This window comes from Spermophilus citellus (genome assembly GCF_964194105.1).
Source record: "Spermophilus citellus genome assembly, chromosome: 5".
NCBI classification, from domain to species: Eukaryota; Metazoa; Chordata; class Mammalia; order Rodentia; family Sciuridae; genus Spermophilus; species Spermophilus citellus.
In genome coordinates, this window is record NC_138186.1 from 41,880,299 (window position 1) to 41,904,072 (window position 23,774).

Genomic DNA, 23,774 nt, shown 5'->3' on the forward strand with positions numbered 1-23,774 from the left:
TGTTCCTCAATTGAGACTCATCTTTCTTGATAATTTGTATTTTGTTCCTGTGGGAAGAAAAAAATCCTATACTATAACCAATAGAAAAATAATGAGCATTTCAATACTGGAATTATATACAGAGAAGTAATATGCACAAATAAGAAATTGTGTTTTTATATAGAACAAGAGACAAATGCATATAATTAACATGCTAAATACAAAGCAGAATAGACATTAGGGTCATATAGCAAAACAGATTTGAGACATACGTGAACTATCTGAAACTAAAACACATAGGCCATCAACGTGGAAACTGTGAAAAAGCAAAGAAGTTGAAAATAAAATGATTTCTACATGCATAGATACATGATAGTTATAGAATAGATAACACAGATACATAAACTGAAAAATACATAGACTAGATCAGACTTAGAGAACATATATCTAGTTGAGATACAGTAAGATTAATTATAATATTAAGCAGGAATTGTTAGATATGACTATCATTCATATTCATTGCTTTTCTGTGAAGCAAACAATTACTAAAGGTAGAAGCAACCAGCAGTAAAACTAAGGATAACTTCTGTGTTTCTCTATTGGAGATATTGGTCTGATTTACAAATATTGCTCTCTAGGAAAACCTAATGCATAGTTTTTAATAAGCAACTATTACCCTTGATGATTCTTAGGCCCACAAGCTTTAAGATGCTTTTATTGTAAAAGTACACAAAGTCAACCACCTTTTATAAAGTAAATTATATAGACTATATAATTCAAACTATTAAATTGCAAATATTAAGAATTGTGGTTATGAAAATCTACTTCTGATTGGTCAAGTTTAGTATCCAAAAAGACTACAGCATTGATTAACTATGAGAGTTAAATATAAAAAGATTCCTTTAAAAAATCTTCCTTAGAAAAATTTTCTGGTTGCTTTCAAACAACCTAATTAGAAAACAAATACATCCAAGAACTTTTGGCCATTATGCCCAGATTCAGGTAATTATATAGACCAGTTTAAGAAGAATATGTGCCTAATTTTCTTTGGCATCCATGGTAGTAATTGCATGCTTAAATTTGGATAAGATGAAACTATTACATATTTTGAGCAATTAGTTCTTCTTCCAGAATTATAAAAACAAGAAGAAAATTGACATTGATCACATTGTTTAGCATCTCTCTATCTGGCCAAGTACTGTGGTAGTAAAATAAAAATCCTGAATGCTTTAATGTACCTGAAGTGACCTTGATTTTGTTGGCATAGTCTTTCCTACTGTTGGATAACTTGAACTATGCTGTGTTGAAGTATTTGATGTCTACTGGAAGAACAAATAGATGAGTGGTCACATTTTATTTGTATAACTCTACATAGTCTCAATTTGTTCCTTGTATATTTATTTATGAGTCTCTGAGTAGATATTTTCCAGGAAAACACCACTATGAAACTTCTTCCTCCCCCTTTCACATTTTGCTAATAAAGATGAGGATAAGAGGATTTTTGTCTGAGAAAGAGAAGACATTAGTCAATTTTTATGGCTAAAAAATAGTAAATGATTATGTTTGCTAAATAAGATAAAATTCCCTTTATTTTTTTCCCATAACATGAAAAGAAATCCTACCTTCAGGGCTGGTGCTGTAGCTCTGTGGTAGAGTGCTTGCCTAGCATGCATGAGGCACTGGGTTCAATCCTCAGCACCAAATGAAAATAAACAAATAAAATAAGGGCATTCTGCCCATCTACAACTGAAAAAAAAAAAAAAAAGAAAGAAAGAAAGAAAAGAAAGCCCTACCTTCCAGGAAGAATGATGACCTAGCCGTAGAGGCTCCTGTGGTTTTGATGGAAAGGTCGTCCATGAACACAGTTCCAGGAGAGGTAGTGGAGGCACCCTGTGAGGCAACTTGTTAGCACCAACTCTCTCCTGCAATCTCTTCGCTCAAACCATCCTCAGGTAGATGTTGTTTAGCTTGTTTATTCAGTCACCATCTCTGGAGCTATTCTTCCCAGGCAATTTCCAATTGCTATATCAGAGAGGGAGATAGATCTCTGGAGAGAAGAATTGCACAGACTTGTGCCTCTGTTTCTTCTAGAAAACAATCAATTGTACTAAGCAAACAAATACAAATAAAGCTATCCAAAATGGAGAGGGAGGGTAATTAAAATTCCAGGCAGTGACAACATCCTTCATTTCTACTCATAATGAGCTTTGCAAAACATGTTAAGGTCATTCACCTACTTCCTATCACCTATGCTACTAAACGTATAAAATTATTTCGATGATTTCTTAAAAGTTTTTTTTTGTTAGTGAATATATGTTTTATAAAATGTGTATGAGGAAATGTGTATATCTGTATAAACATTCATGAAGTTAAAATTCATTTTCTAACTGGACTCAGTGGGATGCACTTATAATCCCAGTGACTTTGGAAGCTTAGGCAGAAGTACTGAGGCCATATTCCACAATTCAGTGAGACCAGGGCTTAAAAGAAAAAGTAAAAATGATTGGGGTTTAGTTCACTGGTAGAGCATCCCTGTGTGCTAAAAGAAATACAATTATTATAATCTAAGAACTGCCCCAACAGATTTCTGGAAAAGAGGCAATAATGGGGGGAGGGAAATGGATTCTGACATCCAACATAAAAGAAGGGAGAGATTGGAAATTCATTAACTCTTTTAAGTAATGGTTCAAAATACAGTCTTCATGTCACCATAAATAATGCTTTTAATATAGAATTGCTATCACTTAATTCTTTTTAGTATCAACTTTAAGTCCAAAGTCTTATCTAAATACTGGTTAAATTATGAATGAGTGAGACTCAAGTTATGATTATCCTGAGACAAAATTCCTTCTTGTTGTTGTTAATCTGTGAAAGCAAACAGATTATGTGCTTCCAAAATTCAAAAGTGGAACTAGCACAGGAAAGACGTTGCTATACCAATGGAGAAACTATAAGGAAAAAGGGGATGGTAGTGCTCAGACAATTCTAAAAGCTAACAAGACAAATCTGATTTGATTCTAAGGTTCAAGTATAATTCTCTTTAATTTGATGCTCTGGGCTCCAGGCAACAAGGCTGTAGTGCTGCCTCCTCAGCTCTGGGCAGTGTCTTATTCCTGAGTGTCTGAGCCTCAGCAGCCTGGCCTGTCTCAATCTAAACCTAGATTTGGTCACCCTCTGTGAATACCAGGACAGCCTTTGGCCAGCCGGTCTATGCACTTTGGGACTAGGGTGGGAGGAACAGTCCTGCTACTCTGTGAATAATCTTTGGAGTTCACTCTTTGCTTTTCTTGAATGATAACACATATTTATAGTCAAATAGCTCTGTTTCCCCTATGCTAGAGAATCCCAGATGTCTGATAGTCTTCCTTCATTTTGACCTACTTCTGTCCTTTAATTCCAAGTTGATAGTGTGTCCACTGGTATAATTCAATTTCTTTAAAATTTTTTTTCTTTTTATGTACTCTTTTTAGTTTTACATATCATTAAGATTTATTTAATTATACATAACTTTAGAATTAATTTGAAATATGTACAAAAGCATGGAATATAATTTGCTCTAATTCAGTTCCCAGTACTCTCCTTCCCCCTCCCCCCAATCCCTTCCTATACTCTATTGATATTTCTGTTATTTAGTTTAAGGAGTTTTTTTGTTAGTGTTTTGTGGATGTACATGATAGTGAGATTCACTGTGGTATACACACACACACACACACACACACACACACACAGGAAAGGTCAGATTTATTCTGCTGCTCTTTTCTTATCTGGTCCCTTCTCTCTTACACACAATTCCCTCCATCTAGTTCACCAATTTTCTTTTATTTTGATGGAATCCTGCCCCCTCTTCCCTTTCTTTCCATCTCTTTTACCCCTTATTTTTGACTAGATTATTAGAGAAAGCATTCAATCTTAATTTTCCGAGTTTTGCTTATTTCACTTAGCATGATAGTGTCTAGTTCTATTTACCAGCAAATGCCATAATTTCATTTTTTTGACTGAGTAAAAACTCCACTGTGTATATATACTACATTTTCTTAATCCATTCATCTGTTGATGGGAAACTAGGGTGGTTCCATGGCTTAGTTATTGTAAATTGTGCTGCTATAAATATGGATGTGGCTACATCCTTATAGTATGTTGATTTTAGATCTTTTAGATATATACTGAAGAGTGAGATTGCTGGGTCATATGGTGGTTTCATTCATAATTCTTTGAGAAATCTCCCTACTGCTTTCCAAAGTGGTTGCACTAATTTTCAATTCCACCAACAATTTGTGTATACCTTTCATCTCCCCCATCCTCACCAACACTTATTTGTATTCTTGATAATTGTCATTCTAACTGGTGTGAGATGAAAATCTAAATGTAGTTTTGATTTGCATTTCCCTAATTGGTAGAGATGTTGAAACGTTTTTTTTTTTCATTTATTTGTTGGTCACACGTATTTTTTGTTTTGAGAAGTGTTTGTTTATTTCCTTTTACTATTTGTTAATTGGGTTATTTGTTTTATCAGTATTAAGTTTTTTTAGTTCTGTATATATTCTGGATATATCTGAGGAGCAGGTGGCAAAGATTTCCTCCAATTTTGTAGGCTTTTTCTTCATGATCTTGTTTTTTGCTGTGCAGAAGTTTTTTCATTTGATGTTAACCCACTTATTGATTTTTTGGTTTTATTTCTTGTGCATTAGGAGTCTAGTTAAGAAAGTTATTTCCTGTGCCAACAGGTTACTGTGTTGGACCTACATTTTATTTTAGCAGTTGCAGTTTCTGGTCTATTTTCTAGGGCTTTGATCCAGTGTGAGTTGACTTTGTGAAGGATGAGCGGTAGAGGTCACATTTTGTTCTTCTACATCTGGATATCCCCACCCTCCTTGGGTTTGAGGGTCAGTGTCTTGTGCATGAGTGTGTCTTGCTACAGCCCCATTGGTGAAGCTATGCTCACCTGTTTCTTTGTAATATAACCCTTTGCCTTGTTTAGGATAGAATCTTCCATGGAAGTACCTTGTGTGTGTCCCCTTCTCTTACTGTGCCCTTGGGTGTGGCCTACCCAGGTGTCAGTGAACCTGCTGATAGTAGATAGCATGAAGATAGACTCAACCCCCTGAATCCTGACCCCTTGCCTCATTTGAATAGCTTCTCCTCAATAAAAGGGCTCAGCACATGCTCTTTCTCTCTCTCTTTTTGCAGACCCTTAAGGTCAGAGGAGCTGTCAAAGCAACCCCAAGAAAAAGGTACTTGTTATTTTACGCAGCCCAGTTAGCCCAGTTCAACTGGAGTAATCCCTGAGCCTTTTAGTCACGAGAACAGAAACCTGGCATAGTATCTTAAAAAAAATGTTGCTAAGAAAACTGGAAATCCATATATAGCAGAATAAAATGTAACCCCTGTCTCTCATCCTGAACAAAATTCAAAGTGGATCAAGGACCAATGTGTAAGGAAAATGAAAAGGAGACAGAGATAAGATGTAGAGGCACAAAATATGGTAGAATTTCAGAATGCCCAAACTACCAGCTTTATTTATATCAATAGGTTACATTAGGTCACTGGCATCAGTAGCACATTATTGTTCATAGTGTCATTAAGCAGGTTATATAGTTAGCAACATTATGCAGTTTATTCCTCAGTTACATACTGTAGTTGCAATGTGCAATGTTAGGAGCTTAGTGTAGCTCTCAAGAAAGTTCATTATTAGTGTTATGTGGACAGATTCAGGTGCAGTGGAGCTTGGTGAAACATTGTGGTTGCCTAACAAGAGAGTTTCTTTATTCCCAGGAGCTCTATGCCTGAGATCAAGGCCAAGGCTGATAAGACTCTAACACAGAGCCTCCTTAAGCAAGGCATTGCTACAACAGTCAGGCATCCTGTGTCTTTGCACAGAAACTCCCTAGCCACCAAGAATGCCACAGTCATGAAGTTATCAGAGACCTCATTCCCAAACACAGAACCCTTACACCTAGGCATTAATTCAGAGAATCTGCACCTACTATAGAAAATGTAGGCCCAGCTCTCCATCTTGTCAGTCTAGGGATTGAATTCCTCATGAAGACTCCCAAAGCTCAAATCAAGAATCAATAAATGGGATGGTATCAAACTTTCTTCACAGTAAAGGAAACAGTTAAGAACATAAAAAGAGAGCATATAGAATGGGAGAAAAATCTTTGCTACCTGCAACACAGAGCATCAGTTTCCAAGCTGTACAAAGAATTCAACAAAATCTAACACCAAACAAACAAATAAAAGTACCCCACCCCCCGCAATAACCTTGTCATCAAATGGGCAAAAGAACTGAACAGGCACTTCACAGAAAAAGGAATACAAGTGGTCAAGAAATATATGAAAAAAATTCTCAATATCTCTAGCAATTAGAGAAACGCAAGTGAAAGCTACTCTGAGATTTCATCTCACTTCAGTCAGAATGGGAATTATTAAAAATACAAGTAATAATGATTGTTGGTGAGGATGTGGGGGCAAAAGTTACACTCATATTTGAAGGTGGGATTGGAAATTGGTGCAATCTGGAAAGCAGTATGGTGATTCCTCAGAAAACTTGGATACTGGAACCAATATTTAACACCTTTATCCCATGCCTTGGTACATACCTAAAGATGTAAAATCAGCATACTACAGTGATGTAGCCACATAAATATTTATAACAGCTCAATTCACAATAGCTAAGCTATGGAACCAATCTAGGTGTCCTTTAACAAATTAATGGATAAATGCAATGTGGTATATATATGCACAAAATGAGATATTACTCATCTATAAAGAGGAATGAAATATAACATTTGCTGATAAATGAATGGAACTGGAGACTGTCATGCTAAGCAAAATAAGCCAATCTCCTAAAACCAAAGGTCTAATAGTCTCTCTGATATGTGGATGAGGAGAGGAGGATAGAAGTTCATGTATTAGAGAAAGGGGAATGAAGTGAAGTGAAGGGTAATAAGAATAGGAAAGACAGTAGAATGAATTGGATATAACTTTCCTATGTTCATATATGAATACACAGCCAGTGAAACTGGCCTTTAAGGGAAAGTTCTTACTAAGCCCCCAATTCTTTATCAAAAACTCCTAGAGCCAAATATATTTATTTATTTTTATTACTTTGGTACTGGGTACTGAGCCCAGGGTGGCTTAACCACTGAGCCACATCCCCATCCTTTTTTTTATGTTTTATTTTGAGACAGGGTCTTGCTAAGTCCTTAGGGCCTTGCTAAATTGTTGAGGATGATCTCCAACTTGCAATCCTTTTGCTTCAACCTTCTGAATAATATACAAGTAATAATATCTGGCCCAGATACACTTTAGAATTTGGAAACATTTGTGTTTTAGAAAGAACACAAATTGCTTTTATACCCAGAGGTAACTGGAGTTGTAAAATATAACAATTTATAAGTGAAATTTATAAATAAATTGGATAATTCTGAAATCAGTTTTTATATTTATGCATGTAATAAAATTGTAAAATGAAGTATACTATCTAAAGTATACATTGATAAATATGGGCTCTATTTTTAAGGAAATATTTCAGTAAAATTCTAAACATACATAGGTTTGAACATGTCAAATACTTGTACTTATACATTGAGTAAATACAGATTAATACTGTTTTTTTTGAGAAGTGTATATTAATATTGACTTTGCTGGACATTTGATGATGATCCACAGAATTACAGAAGTAAAGAATTCTGTAATTTTGTAATTACAAAATTCTCATATAATAAAGTATTATAAGATCTGATAGCTCTAAAGATATACATGTATTCATTTAAAACAATATTCAGTATAAGAACCTAAAAAATAAAGCAAAATAGGTCAAAATCCTTAATTACATACTACAGATATAAGCAATTTTATTTTTTTTCTTTTACAGTAATAAATAGATGATCTGTCTTTACTCTTTTTCAATCTCTATTCTTCCTTCTTTTTCAGAATTCTGAACATGAGTATTATAATCCATTTTATATTTTTATGCTCATTTTTTAAATCAAATGTTTTATATATAATATTCTTCATTTAATTTTTATATAGTTCATTAACTGATGACCTTTAACCATAACCATTATACTAAGCCTCATCCCTTTTCAATTTGTTTGACACTATTTCTAAATGGCTTCAGGATCCCAACCCAGGAACTCCTGGGACCAAATTCTGAAGGAGTTGCTTGCTCCTTTTGAAAGAAGAGTCAACTCATTTACCCAAGCTTCATTTTCCCATCTCTAAAGAATAGATAATAATTTTCTTCAATGTCTGAAGTAGGGTCAGTTGAGATGATGCAAGTAAGCATTTTTGTGTAACTGCTGAGCTAACTCAAGAAAAATTAGGGTGGTAAAATGATGGCTGTTAGACTACTAATGTTTTGTCATTTATTTTAGGTATTTGTTCCTTTTAAAAAAATATTTTCTCATATTTTATGATTTTTTTCTCTTATAAACAGAATTTAACTTTTAATTCTATCATTTTCTGTTGTTTTTAAAATTGCATTTTCAACATAGTATTTAATACAATTATGTTTTCTGGAAATCTTATTTTTAAAGGACTGATTTAGGGAAAATGAAAAATTTTTTTTTGGATTAAAGATTTATTTTTTTTATTAGTTGCTCATGAAAATACAATGATCTTGACATATCATATATTTGATTCAAATAGGGTATGAATTCTCATTTTTCCATGTGTACAGATTGCAGGATCACATTGGTTATACATCCACGTGTATACATACAGCAATCCTAGTGTCAGTTGTATTTTGCTTCCCTCCCTATCCCTCCACCCCTCCCCTCCCCTCCCATCACCTCTCTCTACCTATTCTACTGTGACACTTATCTCTTTTTTTTCTTCCCTTCACCCTCAAACCATTGTATATGTATTTTGTGTAACCCATGAGGGTCTCCTTCCATCTTCCGTGTAATTCCCCTTCTCCCTCCCATTCCCTCCCACCTCTCTTCCTTGTTTCGTGGTAATCTTCTTCTCATGCTCTTCCTCCCTACTCTGTTTTGAGTCACCTCTCTTATATAAGAGAAGACTTGCAGCATTTGTTTTTTAGGGATTGGCTAACTTCACTTAAGATTTACAGACTGTGCATTTTGCCTACTTTTATGTATGCCACATAATTTTCTACAAAAGAACTCTATAAAAACGCCTTAAATAAATGGAAGGTATTTTCTTGTTATTCAATAAAACATCAATTTTATAAAAACACAATACTATTTAAAATATTCTAGCTTTAAAACATGTGACTTTATGGTGTGAACATTTACTTCCACACCAGTTCCATGCTACTCCTCTCCTTTCAATCTCCTTTCCCTGTCTGACATTTTATTCCATATGCATTATTGAACTATGTCAAATTACAGAAAAATTTATTGATATTTTAAAACTTTACATAAAAAATTTTAATCCACTCAAGTTTTTTTTAATAATTAAATTAACTTGAATTATTACATTGGTGACCTAAACATGTTGTTATACTTATACCTATGTATTTGTCTTTTAAATTTTTTAAAAATTTGTTCTAATTAGTTATACATGATAGCAGAATGCATTTCAATTCACTGTACACAAGTGTAGCACAACTTTTCTTTTCTCTGGTTGTACACAATGTAGTTGCACCACATGTGCAATCATACATGTACCTAGAGTAATGATGTTCATCTCATTTCACCATTGTTCCTGCCCCCATGTCCCTTCCTCTTCTCTCCCTCCCCTTTGCAAAATCAAACCTCCACCCCCATTATGCATCAGCATCCACTTATCAGAGAGAACCTTCAGCCTTTGATTTTTTGGGCTTGGCTTACATTGTTTAGCATTATATTCTCCAACTCCATCCATTTACCTGCAAATGCCATAATTATATTCTCTTTTAATGCTGAGTAATATTCAATTGTGAATATGTACTACAGTTTCTTCATCCTTTTATCTGTTGAAGGGCATCTAAGTTGGTTCCACAGTTTAGCTATTGTGAATTGAGCTACTATGAACATTGATGTGACTGTGTCACTATAGTATGTTGATTTTAAGTCCTTTGGTTATAGACTGAGAAGTGGGATAGCTGGGTCAAATGGTGGTTCCATTCCAAGATTTCTAAGGAATCTCCATACTGCTTTACATAGTGGTTGCATGAATTTACAGTCCCACCAGCATCCTCCCCAACACTTATTATTACTTGTATTCTTGATTATTGCCATTCTGACTGGGGTGAGATGAAAACGTAGTTTTAATTTGCATTTCTGTACTTTCTAGAGAAGTTGAACATTTTTTTTATATATTTGTTGATCAATTGTATATATTCTTCTGAGAAGTGTCTGTTCAGTGCCTTAGCTCACTTATTGATTGGGTTATCTATATTTTTAGTGTTAAATTTTTTTGAGTACTTTTATATATCCTGGAGATTAGTGCTCTATCTGATGTGTGTGTAATAAAGATGTTCTCCCACTCTTTGGGTACCCTCTTCACATTATTGATTGTTTCCTCTGCTGAGAAGAAGCTTTTTAGTTTGAATTCATCCCATGTATTAATTTGTGGTTTTATTTCTTGCATTTTAGGAGTATGGTTAAGGAAGTCAGAACTTAATCTGACATGATGAATATTTGGGCCTACTTTTTTTTGTATTAGGTGCAGGGTCTCTGATCCAATTCCTAGGTCTTTGATCCACTTTGAGTTGAGTTTTGTGTATGGTGAGACATAGGTGTTTAATTTCATTTTGCTGCATATGGATTTTCAGTTTTCCCAGCACCTGGTTAAGAGTGCTATCTTTTCTCCAATGTATGTTTTCAGTACCTTTGCCTAGTGTGAGATAACTATATTTATGTGGGTGTGTCTCTGTGACTTCTATTCTGTACCCTTGCTGGGTCACCTCTTTCTTTTCTCCTATTAACAGCCAACTTCTCCAACTCTATAGGTACCTCTCTTACTCTGTAGGTACCTCTTTTGCCTCTCTCCTGCCTCTGCAACAAGATGGTGGCTATTAGCACACCTAGCAGAAATACCTGGGGTGTAACCAAGCCTACAGGGACCTTGGTGATGGTCTTCTGGGTCTTGGCTATTATCCCTAGATGCAATGGGCCACATCCATAGTTGGTGGCAGGGTGGAGTCAAACCTGTAAGTACCTTGGTGTTGAGTTTCCAATCACTGGCTAGTGTCCTAAGATAGAATCTGCCATGCCTGAAGATGGTGGTGGCAGCAGTGGGGGTAACTTGAGATGGCATTGAAGGTATCCCAAGAGTGTGGCAACCACTTTAGAGATGGGACTCAATGCGCAAGCTGAATGATGGCTTTGGGCTGCCTGTTTGGAGACGCAGTGCTGTGATGTGTGGCATGATCCTCAGTCAGTGGGCCATCTTGTGCCTGGGCCTGGCCTCCTCGTGGGTTGGCAGTGTGGTCCAGGACCTGGGCTTGGGCTCCATGCTGGTTGGTGGTGCTGTCCTTCCTGGGCTTGCCGGGTCTCTGTACAAATTGATGGGGCTGTCCTGGGCCTGCCTGGTTTCCACAGGGATGGGCAAGATTGTACTGGGCCTGCTTTGGCTCAGAGGGGATCGGTGGGGCTATCAGGGCCTGATTGGGCTCTGTGGAGATGTTCCAGGCTGTCCTGGACCCACCTAGTCCCCAAGGGGATCAGCAAGACTTTCCTAGGCCAGCTTGGGCTTTCCTTGTTTCCCCACAGATTGACTGGACTGTCTGGGCTTGCCTGGTCTCCTGTATTTGTCTTTTAATTGCTATTGTGTATGGAATACCTTTTTAATGTTTTTAATAGTGCATTGTAGTTATATATAATAGTGGGCTTCATTTTAACATGTAAATAGAATTCTTTTTTTTTCAATGCCATTTTTTTGATTTTGACATATCATACATTTGAATAAGATGGGGTACAATTTCTCATTTTTCTGAGTGTACAGCTTGCAGAATCACATTTGTCATGCAGTCACGTATATACATACAGCAATAATAAAGTCTATTTTATTCTGCTGTCCTTCCTTTCCCCCTTTCTCTCCCTTTCCCTCCCATCACTTCATTCTACCCAAACTAATGTGACACACTTCTTCTTTTTTTTCCATTCAGAAGTTTTATGATCTCAGAGGCAGAAATATCAATCATACTTTTATGTGTGTGTGTGAAATAACAAAAATCAATGCAAAGACATTCTTTTATTTTTTGTTACAGTATTTTTATTCTTCATGAACCTCTTATCCTTATTTCTCACCTAGCTTCCCCAAACAGCAAAGTATCAGGATACAAGATCAACATACAAAAGTTAATAACTTTCCTATGTACTAATAATGAATCTGCAAGAAAGAAATCAGGAAAACAATCACATTCACAATAACCTCAGAAAGAAAAAAAATGAAGAAAAAAATTTAGGAATATATTAGAAGATGGAAAGGCCTCCTATGTCCTTGGATAGGGAGAATTAATGGTTATACTACCATTATTGTTACACAGATTCAACAAAATCCCCATAAAAATACCAATGACATTCTTCCCAGTAGAATTTGAAAACAGTAATTGGGTAAGAATTCTATAACATATATCTTTAAAAAATTTTTTTTGTAGTTGTAGATGAACACAATACCTTTATTTTATTTATCTATTTTTATATAGTGCTAAGGATCCAACCCAGTGCCTCACACATGCTAGGCAAGCATTCTTCCACTGAGCCATAACCCCGGCCCCTATAACATCTATCTTACATCTATGTTAAAAATCAAGTGAAATTAAACCATTAAAGACAACAGTAACAAAAATAATGTAAAATTTGTATGAGTATATATAATCAGTGAATATATTCCTGGAAAACATATCATTGAAAAATTCATAAGCTTTGTAACAAAAATGCAAATATCAGAAATTTCAACATGTCACATAACTATATTTCAAATTAGTGAGGAAATATCATTTAATGGGACAAATGATGATTCATCAAAATAATGACAATATTAGATTTCTGACTTATCAGTTTAACTAAAATATACATGAGACAAATATATGAGGATTTCACTGCAAACAATGAATCTCACAGAATAGGGATAAAATGTAGACAAATACTTTTAAAAAGGTATTCTTAATGCAGATTAAAGGCCATAGTGATGTGTAATTTTTTACCCAGCTGATTAGAAAACAAAAATAATCACTGAATTGGAATGATTGGGGAGATTCTTGTTCACTGACATAATGGGAAATAGATTTTTTAACTCTTTAAAATATAAAATTATGATTCATAATATGAAAAGGTCCTTATTAAATATATAATAATGTATTCATTCATTAATTATAAAACATATCTAATTATAAAAATATTTTATTTCAGAAATGTATAATATATGGTAAAATTATAAACAAATCTAATGTATATAAATGTGGAATATATTAAAATAATTTGGTCTACCCTTATAATGGGATATTTGTGCGACACTGATGTTATGGTTAATAGTTACTGACGTTGAAAAAGTTTATATTTGTTAGTGAAAGTAACTGGTTACAAAAGAGACAACTGGTACAAAATAATTACAAAATTATTTCCCAATTATGTAGCTAATTTTTAACAGCAATGACAATGACTTCACCCACAGCACAATAGCAATGAACAGAAGAACATATACAACTGAGAAATCTGAATATTGGTAAGAGAATTTGTCTGACAGGAAAAACAAACAATGTTCCATGGAGAAATGCCTTCTTTTATGTGTCTCCCTTGAGAGAGCAAAGTTCTGGACATTAATCAACTCCATGATAATTAGAAACGTGGAAATACAGATCCCAACTTGAGAGAATCCTTATCCTATATGTTTTTTATTTATTCTAATCTGATTTTCTCCAGGGAAAATTGCTCAAGTCATATTTACTTTCACCTGTGATGAAAGTGATGTTCACTCCAGGAGAGAAACTCAGTTATGCCAGAGTAATGTCAACAGCAATATTCTCTACATGTGGATGAATGTGAAAAGGAGAGGGGGATGTCCTAGAGAATGTGAGTAACCCTCTACCTGTCTCATATCACCACATCTTTGTCCAGTAACTACTGTCATCACCAACTTAGTCAGCTAGTTCCCTGACTGAGTCACCGTCTCTCCCTTCAGGAGTCCTTTTGGAGGTCTGTCCTCTGCATATTCATTCAAAATAATTGTGTTCATATCACAAGAACAATCAGAAAAAGGTGTAGGGGAGAATAAAGTTCTTGGTCTTTTTGCCAAAAGTAAAAGGATTTTCTTATAAATAATACAGTATAAGTTATAGACAACACCTGTTATTTGATTTTATACCAGACACAATTCATAATTATTTACTGTTTTTACTGATGGAAATTGCTAATCCTAATATTTCTGCATACTGTACCAGTTAACACTATAGATATCAAAATAGGAACTAAGTATCTGGTCTACTGCTATATATTGTTTGCACAGATTGGTGCTATCCTTGAGCTCCCCTTCTCTGGATAATTTTCCAGATAGCACTCTATAGTTCATATTTAAGATTTTAAAGGATAGCTTTTTAGTATTCTGTTTTGAAATCTCTCTCTTTCTCTCTTTTTCTTTCTCTCTCACACTGATCACTCTCCTTCCAAGGTTCTCTTCAGTCACTTCAAGCCACAAGTCATACTTGAACTGTGGACAAAGCAAATTTCTATATATCTTGCTTCAGAAGTATGAGCTGGTTCTCATCAGATTGGATAGAGAAGAGTTATTCTTCAGTATATTCAGGATAAAAAATAGAGTATGTGATGGGTAGAGTGGAAAGCTCTTTTTGAAATATTATTTATAATCCAAATGTTTAGAGTATTATAATAGGAAGATATAAGAGGAATAATTAGATGATTTTGATTTCATTTAACTTTTTTGTAGACTCATAAGCACCTACACTAATATTATTTCTTTATATAAAATTAAGTTGCTGGTTTGTGCAATTATTCCACAATGTATACATATATCCACAATGTATACCACAATGTAAACGTCATGTACATGATAAATATATTCAATTTTATTTGTCAATTATAATCCAGTAAAGCTCTAAAAACTTACTGCAAATAATGTGAGATATGAATGTGTATACTGTATTAATTTCAACAGGAGTTTCTGGATTTTGTGTTTGAATTCTGGCAAAGGGAAACAAATTAAAAATTTATTTCTAAAGTTTCTTTGAAATGTAACATCCTATCAAATTATTTGATTTTAAGATTTGGTACAAAACTAGAAAATTGGTAATTCCCGAATTTCCATCTATAAATAAATTCATATTTAACAAGACATTATATTCTAAGAGTTCAAATTTAAGATGATTCTAAAGTTTTAAAATTATATCATTGTGTTATTTGCTTGAGGCAATGGAAAGAACTTATGCTTGCATTAGATCTGAGTATATGTTTAAACTATTGAAATAGTTACTTTAGTGACTAAAAGTAAAAAAAAAAAACACTAGTCTGAGACAAATTTCCATCTTAGTTAAGCAGCATTAGGAATATGCAGAATGTGGAATATACATAGCACAAGATTCAGGCTTTCTGAGTAGAATTCTTTTTTTTTTTAATATATTTATTTATTTTTTAGTTCTCCGCGGACACAACATCTTTGGTATGTGGTGCTGACGATCGAACCCGGGCCGCACGCATGCCAGGCGAGCGCGCTACCGCTTGAGCCACATCCCCAGCCCCCTGAGTAGAATTCTTCATTAGCTATGCACATTTAGCTCCAGAATTTAAAGGGTTAAAACTTTATTTCTCCCATTCCAGACACATTTGACTCTTGGAAACATAAAAATGTTTAAGTAAAACAAAAAATTGATCCTTTAATATTACTAAAAGGAAATGATTCTAGAAGATGCTATCCTGAGAGCAGAAAAATTGGGAGCACAGATGATAATATCATAAAAAAAATAGCAAGTGAATAGGCATGGGGATCTGTACTGTGATCCAATTTAATTTATTAAGTACAACAATGAAAGTGAGTTGAAAACGATATGTTTTGCCTTTTCATGATTTTGAAAATGCTAACACCTAGTTTTTTTTTTTTTAAAATTGATTATAGTCTTCCCCTAATTTTTTATCAAAACATCTCATGATTATCTGTCTCAACAAATGGGCACATCCAAGTTTGTGGGTCTGTGTGTTTTCAGATGTTCATATGACTTATGTTTTTTTTTCCTATTACCTTTAAGAGATAAAAGATTTTATGTAAGTATTCTGAAGTAAAGAAAGTACAGCACTATTTAGTTCCCTTTATGTTGAAACTTATGAGGGTCTAACCCTTTATCATTCTGCTCAGATAATTAAATTTAAGAAGCATCATTATAATCCATCTTGTCGGTAAGACGACAAAAAAAAACATAAGACATATAATACAATCCATTTATTTTCCTGATCAATTTCTTGACTTTCATTCACTATTTTTGCACTACAATTTCCATTATTATGAACAATAATCACTGAAAATCCATTCAATGATGATTTTAAATTACTGTCAGCATTTGTCTGTTACTTCGCTCCTACTTTTAACAGACTTAAGTAGCCACTTGTTATGGTTTGGATATGAAGAGTCTCCCAAAAGCTGTTAATGCAAGAACGTTCAGAGGTGAAAGGATTAGATTATGATAGCTATAGCTTCATAAATAGATTAATCTATTTGAAGAATTCATCATTTGAAAGGTCAACTGTACTGGGTGGTGACTGTAGGCCAGTGGGGTGTGGCTGGAGGTAGATCACTGGGAATGTGCCCTTGAGGATTATATGCTGTCCCTCTGGCTCCTCTCTGTCTCTCTACATCCCAGTCACCATGAGGTGAGCAATTTCCTCCACCATGCTCTGCTTCCATGATGCTCCACCTCACCTCCATCCCAGAACTATGGAGTCAACTGACCATGGACTGACCCTCTGAAACTGTGAGCTCCAGATCAACTTTGCTTAAGTTGTTATTGTCAGGTTTGAGTGGTATGTTAGTCAGATTTTTGTCACTCTGGCCAAATGGAAGCTTTTCCTAAGTAGATTATCTTTAATAATAAATTTGACTTGTAAGGGAAAGAGACAGTTTCATGAAGAAAAGGAGGTATCAAATATTTACTGGGACAAAAAATGACAGAAAAAGGCCTTTGCATTTATTAATGTCTTTTTAATAATTATCTTTTCTTCTTTGTATAATTTCACTGGTTAAAAACCTTATCTAAGAGTTTATCTCAAATATTGTAGGTAAATAGTAATAATAATACTTCCCTAGATTGAATTTCTATTTTTCCCTTTTACCTTTGAAGACTGATGGAAGAAAACAATGAAACCTCTGAGGGAGGTTTTATTTTGCTTGGATTCTCAGACCAGCCCCAGTTGGAAATCATCCTTTTCGTGGTAGTTTTGATATCCTATCTTCTGACCCTTGTGGGCAACACAACCATCATCCTGGTCTCCTGCCTGGATTCCAAACTCCACACACCTATGTACTTCTTCCTCACTAATCTCTCCTTTCTTGACCTTGCCCTCACTACCAGCATCGTGCCCCAGCTGTTGTGGAACCTGAGGGGACCAGCCAAGACCATCACATCCACCGGCTGTATCCTACAACTCTATGTGTCCCTTTCCTTAGGTTCCATTGAGTGCGTTCTCCTTACTATCATGGCATTTGACCGCTATGTGGCTGTCTGCAGACCTCTCAACTACACGACTGTCATGCACCCATCATTCTGCAAGACCCTGGCAGGAATAGCTTGGCTGAGTGGAGTGGGAAACACTCTGATCCAAAGCACCATCACCCTGCGGCTTCCTCGATGTGGGCACCGTCATCTCCACCACTTCTTGTGTGAAGTGCCTGCCATGATCAAGTTGGCATGTGTTGACATCCATGCAAACCAAGTCCAGCTTTTTGTGGCTACATTAGTTCTCCTCCTCCTTCCCATGGCATTGATATCTGTCTCCTATGGATTCATTGCACATTCTGTGATAAAAATTAAGTCATCCCAAGCTTGGCGCAAGGCTCTAGGGACCTGTGGCTCTCATCTTCTAGTGGTTCCCTTTATTTTGGGACCAGCTCAGTCATATATATCCAACCACAGAGATCCTTTGGCCACAGCCAGGGCATGTTCCTCACACTCTTTTATACTGTTGTGACTCCCACCCTCAACCCCCTCATATACACCTTGAGGAACAAGGATGTGAAAGGAGCCCTGAGGAGACTGCTAAGGAAAGAGCAACATTTCTAATGGACATTTTGTACTGGAGACTTATTGAAGAGACATAATATTAAATAACCATTCCCTAATGTGCAGTGCATGTGTGGCTGCATTTACATACAGTGTGGCCCATACTGTGTCAAAAAAGAACATTTAGATTCAATTTCTGTAGCACATGAAAACTCACATATGTGTCACAAATATTTTCGCAAATTCTCTCATTAAATATATTTAAAAGGTTGAAGTATATAGAAAGAGTGGAAGACTTTCCCACACATAAATACATATTTGCTTGCAAACATGATTAGGGAATTAAAATAATATTTAATGTTTGCAAAGTTGAAAAGTATATATTAGTATGAATAAATTATTGTAGTATTTCCTTTTAAGAAGAATTCTCTTATAACATTGTTGCAAACATTTTGTACCTATTGTCTCAGTTCTTTCAAGAAAAAAAAATAACAATACCAAACTTCAAAAAGTGGGAATTTATTGGCATAGAGGACCAGATCTATGAATCTCCTTAAACTGCTATTGAGAATGAATTATTATTTAACAAGTAATAATTAAAATAATTGTTATAAGTAATTACTAAATAATTTAATGAAATACGAAACATTAATGTAATATAGTTTCTGCTTGATTCAGGCTCTTCTTGGCAAAAGCTTGCATTCAATTCCATTTAACAGTCACTTGCTTTCTCCAGTGTCTTTGTGGTTGTTGAACATGTGGACTGTGGAGCCACACTGCCTTGGTTCAAAGCTTTGTTTTACATACTTGCCATTCATGATTCTCTCTGCCCTTTACCTGTTTTTCTCTGTTCAATCAGTTCTTACATATTCAGTATGGATTAAATAAATTAACTGATGCAAAATGTCAGAAAGTCATTCATGGCACTGGTAAATGCTGAGTGAATCTTAACAATTTGTAAAAATACTCTTCTAAAACATAATTGTGTTCAGCTATCTCCATAGTCTTCACACACAATTTCTATCATTCTCAACATGTGCTTCTTTGGTTGGTGTTTGTTGTTTTGTATTTTATATTGCATGGTATTTAATTTGTTATTTACTGGAAACACTAAAGCCAATCAAAATCTTCCTTACACTTCTTTGTATCAGCACCAATTTGCACTTCAGTAGCAATTTTGACTTTGGAATATGTGCTCTAAAAATATTGTTGAAATTTTGAGTCACAGTGCTTGGGTTCAAAGCCCAGTCCTATGAAGCTAATTAACTAGGATAGTGTTTAAGTACATACCTATACTATACCAATTCACAGTTTCCTCCACTGTACAAGAGTGGTAACAATAGTTCCAAATTTGCTTGGCTACTGTGATAAGTAAATATTATCTTCTAGATAAGAGTTTAGCTCAGAGCTATCTATTATATATTAAGAAAAACTACCCACCTATTTTTAGCTACATCTATATCACTTACACTATTCCAAATTTTCATAGCTCAATTGACATTACCCATGTAATGATCTCCCTTATAACTTCAATCACTTTCTAGGATATTTCAACACCTTTTAACTGTGTCCAACCATGCTCTATTTTTTGGTAGCTCCTCTAACTCAGCATAAAATTGGAATACAGATCCTGCATTCTATTTAGATTTCTCTTACCCTTGCAGACATAGGAAACTCTTCTCCAAGCTATCTCTAGTCTTAACCCATTTCATCCATCACATTCACATTGGCACTGCCCAAGATAGGATCCTCTATCTTGACCCTAATAAAGATTGAAAATATATAGCTCTGGGCAGGAATGGATTTTGGTGCATCTTTGGTTTGGAGGGAAAACTATAATTTAATGATTGTGAATGCCCTCAGATGTGCAATATATTTTCTGCCTGATAGCCTTTCATATCTGGTCCATGGACTCCTTGTGGGTCTACTTCTAGCTTCCAAGGCACTTAAAATGTTGGTACCTGTGACTGGTATTTTTAAATTTTCAAACTATTCTCTTGATGACTTGTTTTTTTCAATGAACACTTTGATTATTCTAGAAAAATTAAACTCTATTTATGACTATGATATTCTAATTATAAATGCCTCTTAAATCATTACAGAATGAATTCTAAAGTAGCATAATATCTCAGGTTTTCCACCATCTTGATTGAATTTGTCTTTTATCTCCTCATTATGCTCTCATTTATCCTATTATTGGAGCAGCAATTTCTGAACATTTTATTTTTATTAACCTTAGCACTTTATACCATGTCAAATTCTCAAAGCCAAAATTAAATCTCACCTATTCCACAAACATGTCCTCATTCAATAATAACTTCTTTCTCCTCTGACTTGCCATGCCATGTGGTATTAATTCATAAATGTATGAGAAAAAGAGAATCATTCTATTTAAACTCAAATTTAAATACTTTGTTATAGTTAGGGGAAAAGAATATAATCAGAAATCATAGGGGATATGCTTAGAAGAGTGAAATGAACCAAATTGCTTAGGGATTTGTATGTTTTGTGAAGGAGGCTGGACATTACTATGAGTTCTAGAAGAATATCTTGTTTTGTATAAGGTCTTGGACACCAGAGTCATACCAACCTAGTTCTAACTCCTGAAGTGAGTTCCCTAATTTCCAAATCTATAGAGTTGGAGTAACAGTGCCAATTTCATGATATTAGTGTGAGGAGTGGGGACAACATACATAACAGGCTTGACAAGTGTCTGGCATGTAGCAAAGCTCAACACTCATTTGTCTATTACTGGTGATTTTCCTCAAGGAGCACTATTAAATCAGAAGAAACATTATTCTTTTATGTCTACTGCCCATACCAGGGGCATGGCTCTTTCCATGCTCCTGGAGAGCAGCTTTAGAATGACACTGATTTTTCTGGTCATTTTCAGATGGTAAGAGAGGTGACTTTTCTAGTAAAGTATTCTCATACCAATAATTGAAATAGTTGTCACCTGTTTTCAGGCCACAAATATAAGATAGAAAGTAAATAGAAACAAGTTTATAACTGAGAAAATTGATAAGGCCAATAGTACAATTTTGAAAGAATTTAGTAAAATTGGTAAATGGCAGGCAAGATGGTTCAAGAAAAAAATAAAAGAAAGAAAGCCCAAGGAATCATTATCAGTAGTAAAAGTAATATAGCCACTATTATTATAAATTCTAAATAGAATAAAAATAATAAGTGAGCATTGTGAACCACTGCATACTTCAGAACAGGAACATATTTCCAGACACTTTGGGACTCATTTGGAGCAGGAAGGGATTTTAGCCTGGCAGGCATTGAGTGTGGGGTGTTTGACAGAAACCCAGGAGGGTGTACAAACCAGAGAGAGAAGGAGGGAGAAAGGGAGAGAGAGAGAAAGTGAGAGAGAGAGAGAGAGAGAGAGAGAGAGAGAGAGAGAGAGAGAGAGAGAGAAAATCTGAATGAATTAAAGAAAGACATTAGAGGAAAGGAAAGGAGTGCAAACCAGCATGGGGACAGATGTGCATAGAGTAGGAAGACTTTCCAAGGAAGAAGTATGGAATGTCAGGAAACAGCAGGGTATTTCCTAGGAATAGGAATTCAGCCCAAGGGAGATTACAAAACTTTTCAGTAATTTCAGCATAGTTGAATTAATCAAACTACTCCCTTGTGGTTTGAGATTACAAGAACTTATTGATTAATTAATAAATCATTACTGTGATGATGCTATGAACATATAGCTTTTTTCTTTCATCATTGGATGTACAATCATCTGGCAACGATGTCTGTGGATGGTGTGATAGTGGTCACCTGTCTTCTTTTCCACATGAGTGATTAATTATTGCAGTAACATCTAATAAAAAATTACTGTTTCTATTGATCTGAAATGCCAAATTTGTCTAAAAGGACCTACCTTTGTCTACTGCCCATATCGACCATGTTTCATTCTATTCATAGTTTACAAAAATTTTTAATTATTTTTGTGAACCTTGAATTTTATCAAATACTTGATTTTGGATTTAATGATATGATTATTTAAGTGTTTCCCTTGATTCCCTTATTTTGGTGAAATATACTTACTCATTTTTTAGGTTCTGGAATAACTTCAATTTGGGCAATGAGTATAATTGATTTTACAATTGCTTTCACAAAATTTCCCTTGCTTTTTCCCAAATTTATATTTCCCTAGGACAAGTATTTGAATATTTCTTTTTATTTTTCAAACATCTGATATAAAGATTTTCTAGAAATCAATTTGAAAAAAACCTGGATACTTGAACAGGTATGATACATAAGATCTCCCAATGATCTATAAACAAAATAATGTGGTCAAATTTACTAGTTATCAGGGGAGTACAAATTTTAAATTGTAATGATATTTCCACTACATGCTAGCAGATGGCTAAAATTAAACGAACATAGAACATTGAGTGTGGGTATAGATGCGGAGCACTTGGGATTCTCACACCGCCTGTGGTTTGTAGGTGTTTATACAAGTTTTCTGAGTAAATGGTATTTACTAAAGCTGAATATATGTGTACTTATTTTATGACTAAACATTCTTCAAAAGCAATACTTACATTTTCATTTTCTGAAAGATATATGCAAATTATTCATAGCAGCATTGCTCATAAAAGTTAACCCTAGATACACTTAATGCCTATCAATACAATTATAGATAAATATGGTATGGAATATTCACACAAAGAAATACAATGTTGCTATAAAATTTGTGATTTACTGTATAAGCACCTTAATGATTAAATCTCACAAAGACAATGTTGAATGAATGAAGGCAGAGACAAAAAAAGTAATGTATTGTGTTTGTATACAGTTCTAAAATTACAATAATGGTTACATGAGGACAAGTAAAAGTATTATATAAAAATGAATTGAGGGCTGGGGATGTGGCTCAAGTGGTAGCGCGCTCGCCTGGCATGCGTGCGGCCCGGGTTCGATCTTCAGCACCACATACAAACAAAGATGTTGTATCTGCCGAAAACTAAAAAAAAATAAATATTAAAAAATTCTCTCTCATCTCTCTCTCTCTCTCTCTCTCTTTAAAAAAAAAAATGAATTGAGGTCTGTTCTAGAGTGTTCCTGTGTTTTATTTCTCAATCAAGATGTGTTCACAGTATAAAAATTGAGCAACTTGCATCTTTATGAAGTGTTTACTTTTCTGTATGAATAACTTATTTTAAGAATCAATAGGCTTTTAACAAAAATCCAGATTCTATTGAAGATTATGAATATTTTTCAGTCCTGGGACTTGATGCACAGAAAATTGATCAAGTGAACTGAATAGTTGTTGTTTTCTTCAGATTCTGTATGTGCTTGAAGTTTGTCTGTTTCTGCTACTCTTTTAGAACTGAGTGCAGGTCTTAGCTAAATATTGTTGGCCATCCATCATTACATTACTGCAATTGTTTTCTCAGACCCGATCCACTCTGTCATTAATATCATCTGCCTAGAACCTGAATGTGCATGAGTTTTTCCTTGGACTCTAAAATATTTAAAGAAGGATTAATAGCCCTAGACGAAATGAAGCTCACCTCCTCTATTGAGCCTTGAAGAAAATCATGAAGTACCGGATGAGTATGAGTAAGTTTACAGCCCAATCTTCTAAGTTCAGCATCTGAGCACACTCATGGACAGGTTGTGTTGCCTGCTTTTTTTTCTCCTTTCTCAAGATGAGTCATAATTCACTGTTTTTTTT

At 34.8% G+C, this 23,774-nt stretch overlaps 1 pseudogene across 1 annotated transcript; it reads left to right on the forward strand.

Moving 5' to 3' along the window:
• Positions 1 to 17,216: 17,216 nt before the first annotated feature.
• On the forward strand, positions 17,217 to 18,151 carry LOC308650363 (olfactory receptor 2G6-like; annotated as a pseudogene). Its single transcript has one exon. The product of its transcript is annotated as an olfactory receptor 2G6-like (transcript).
• The last annotated feature ends 5,623 nt before the right edge of the window (positions 18,152 to 23,774 follow it).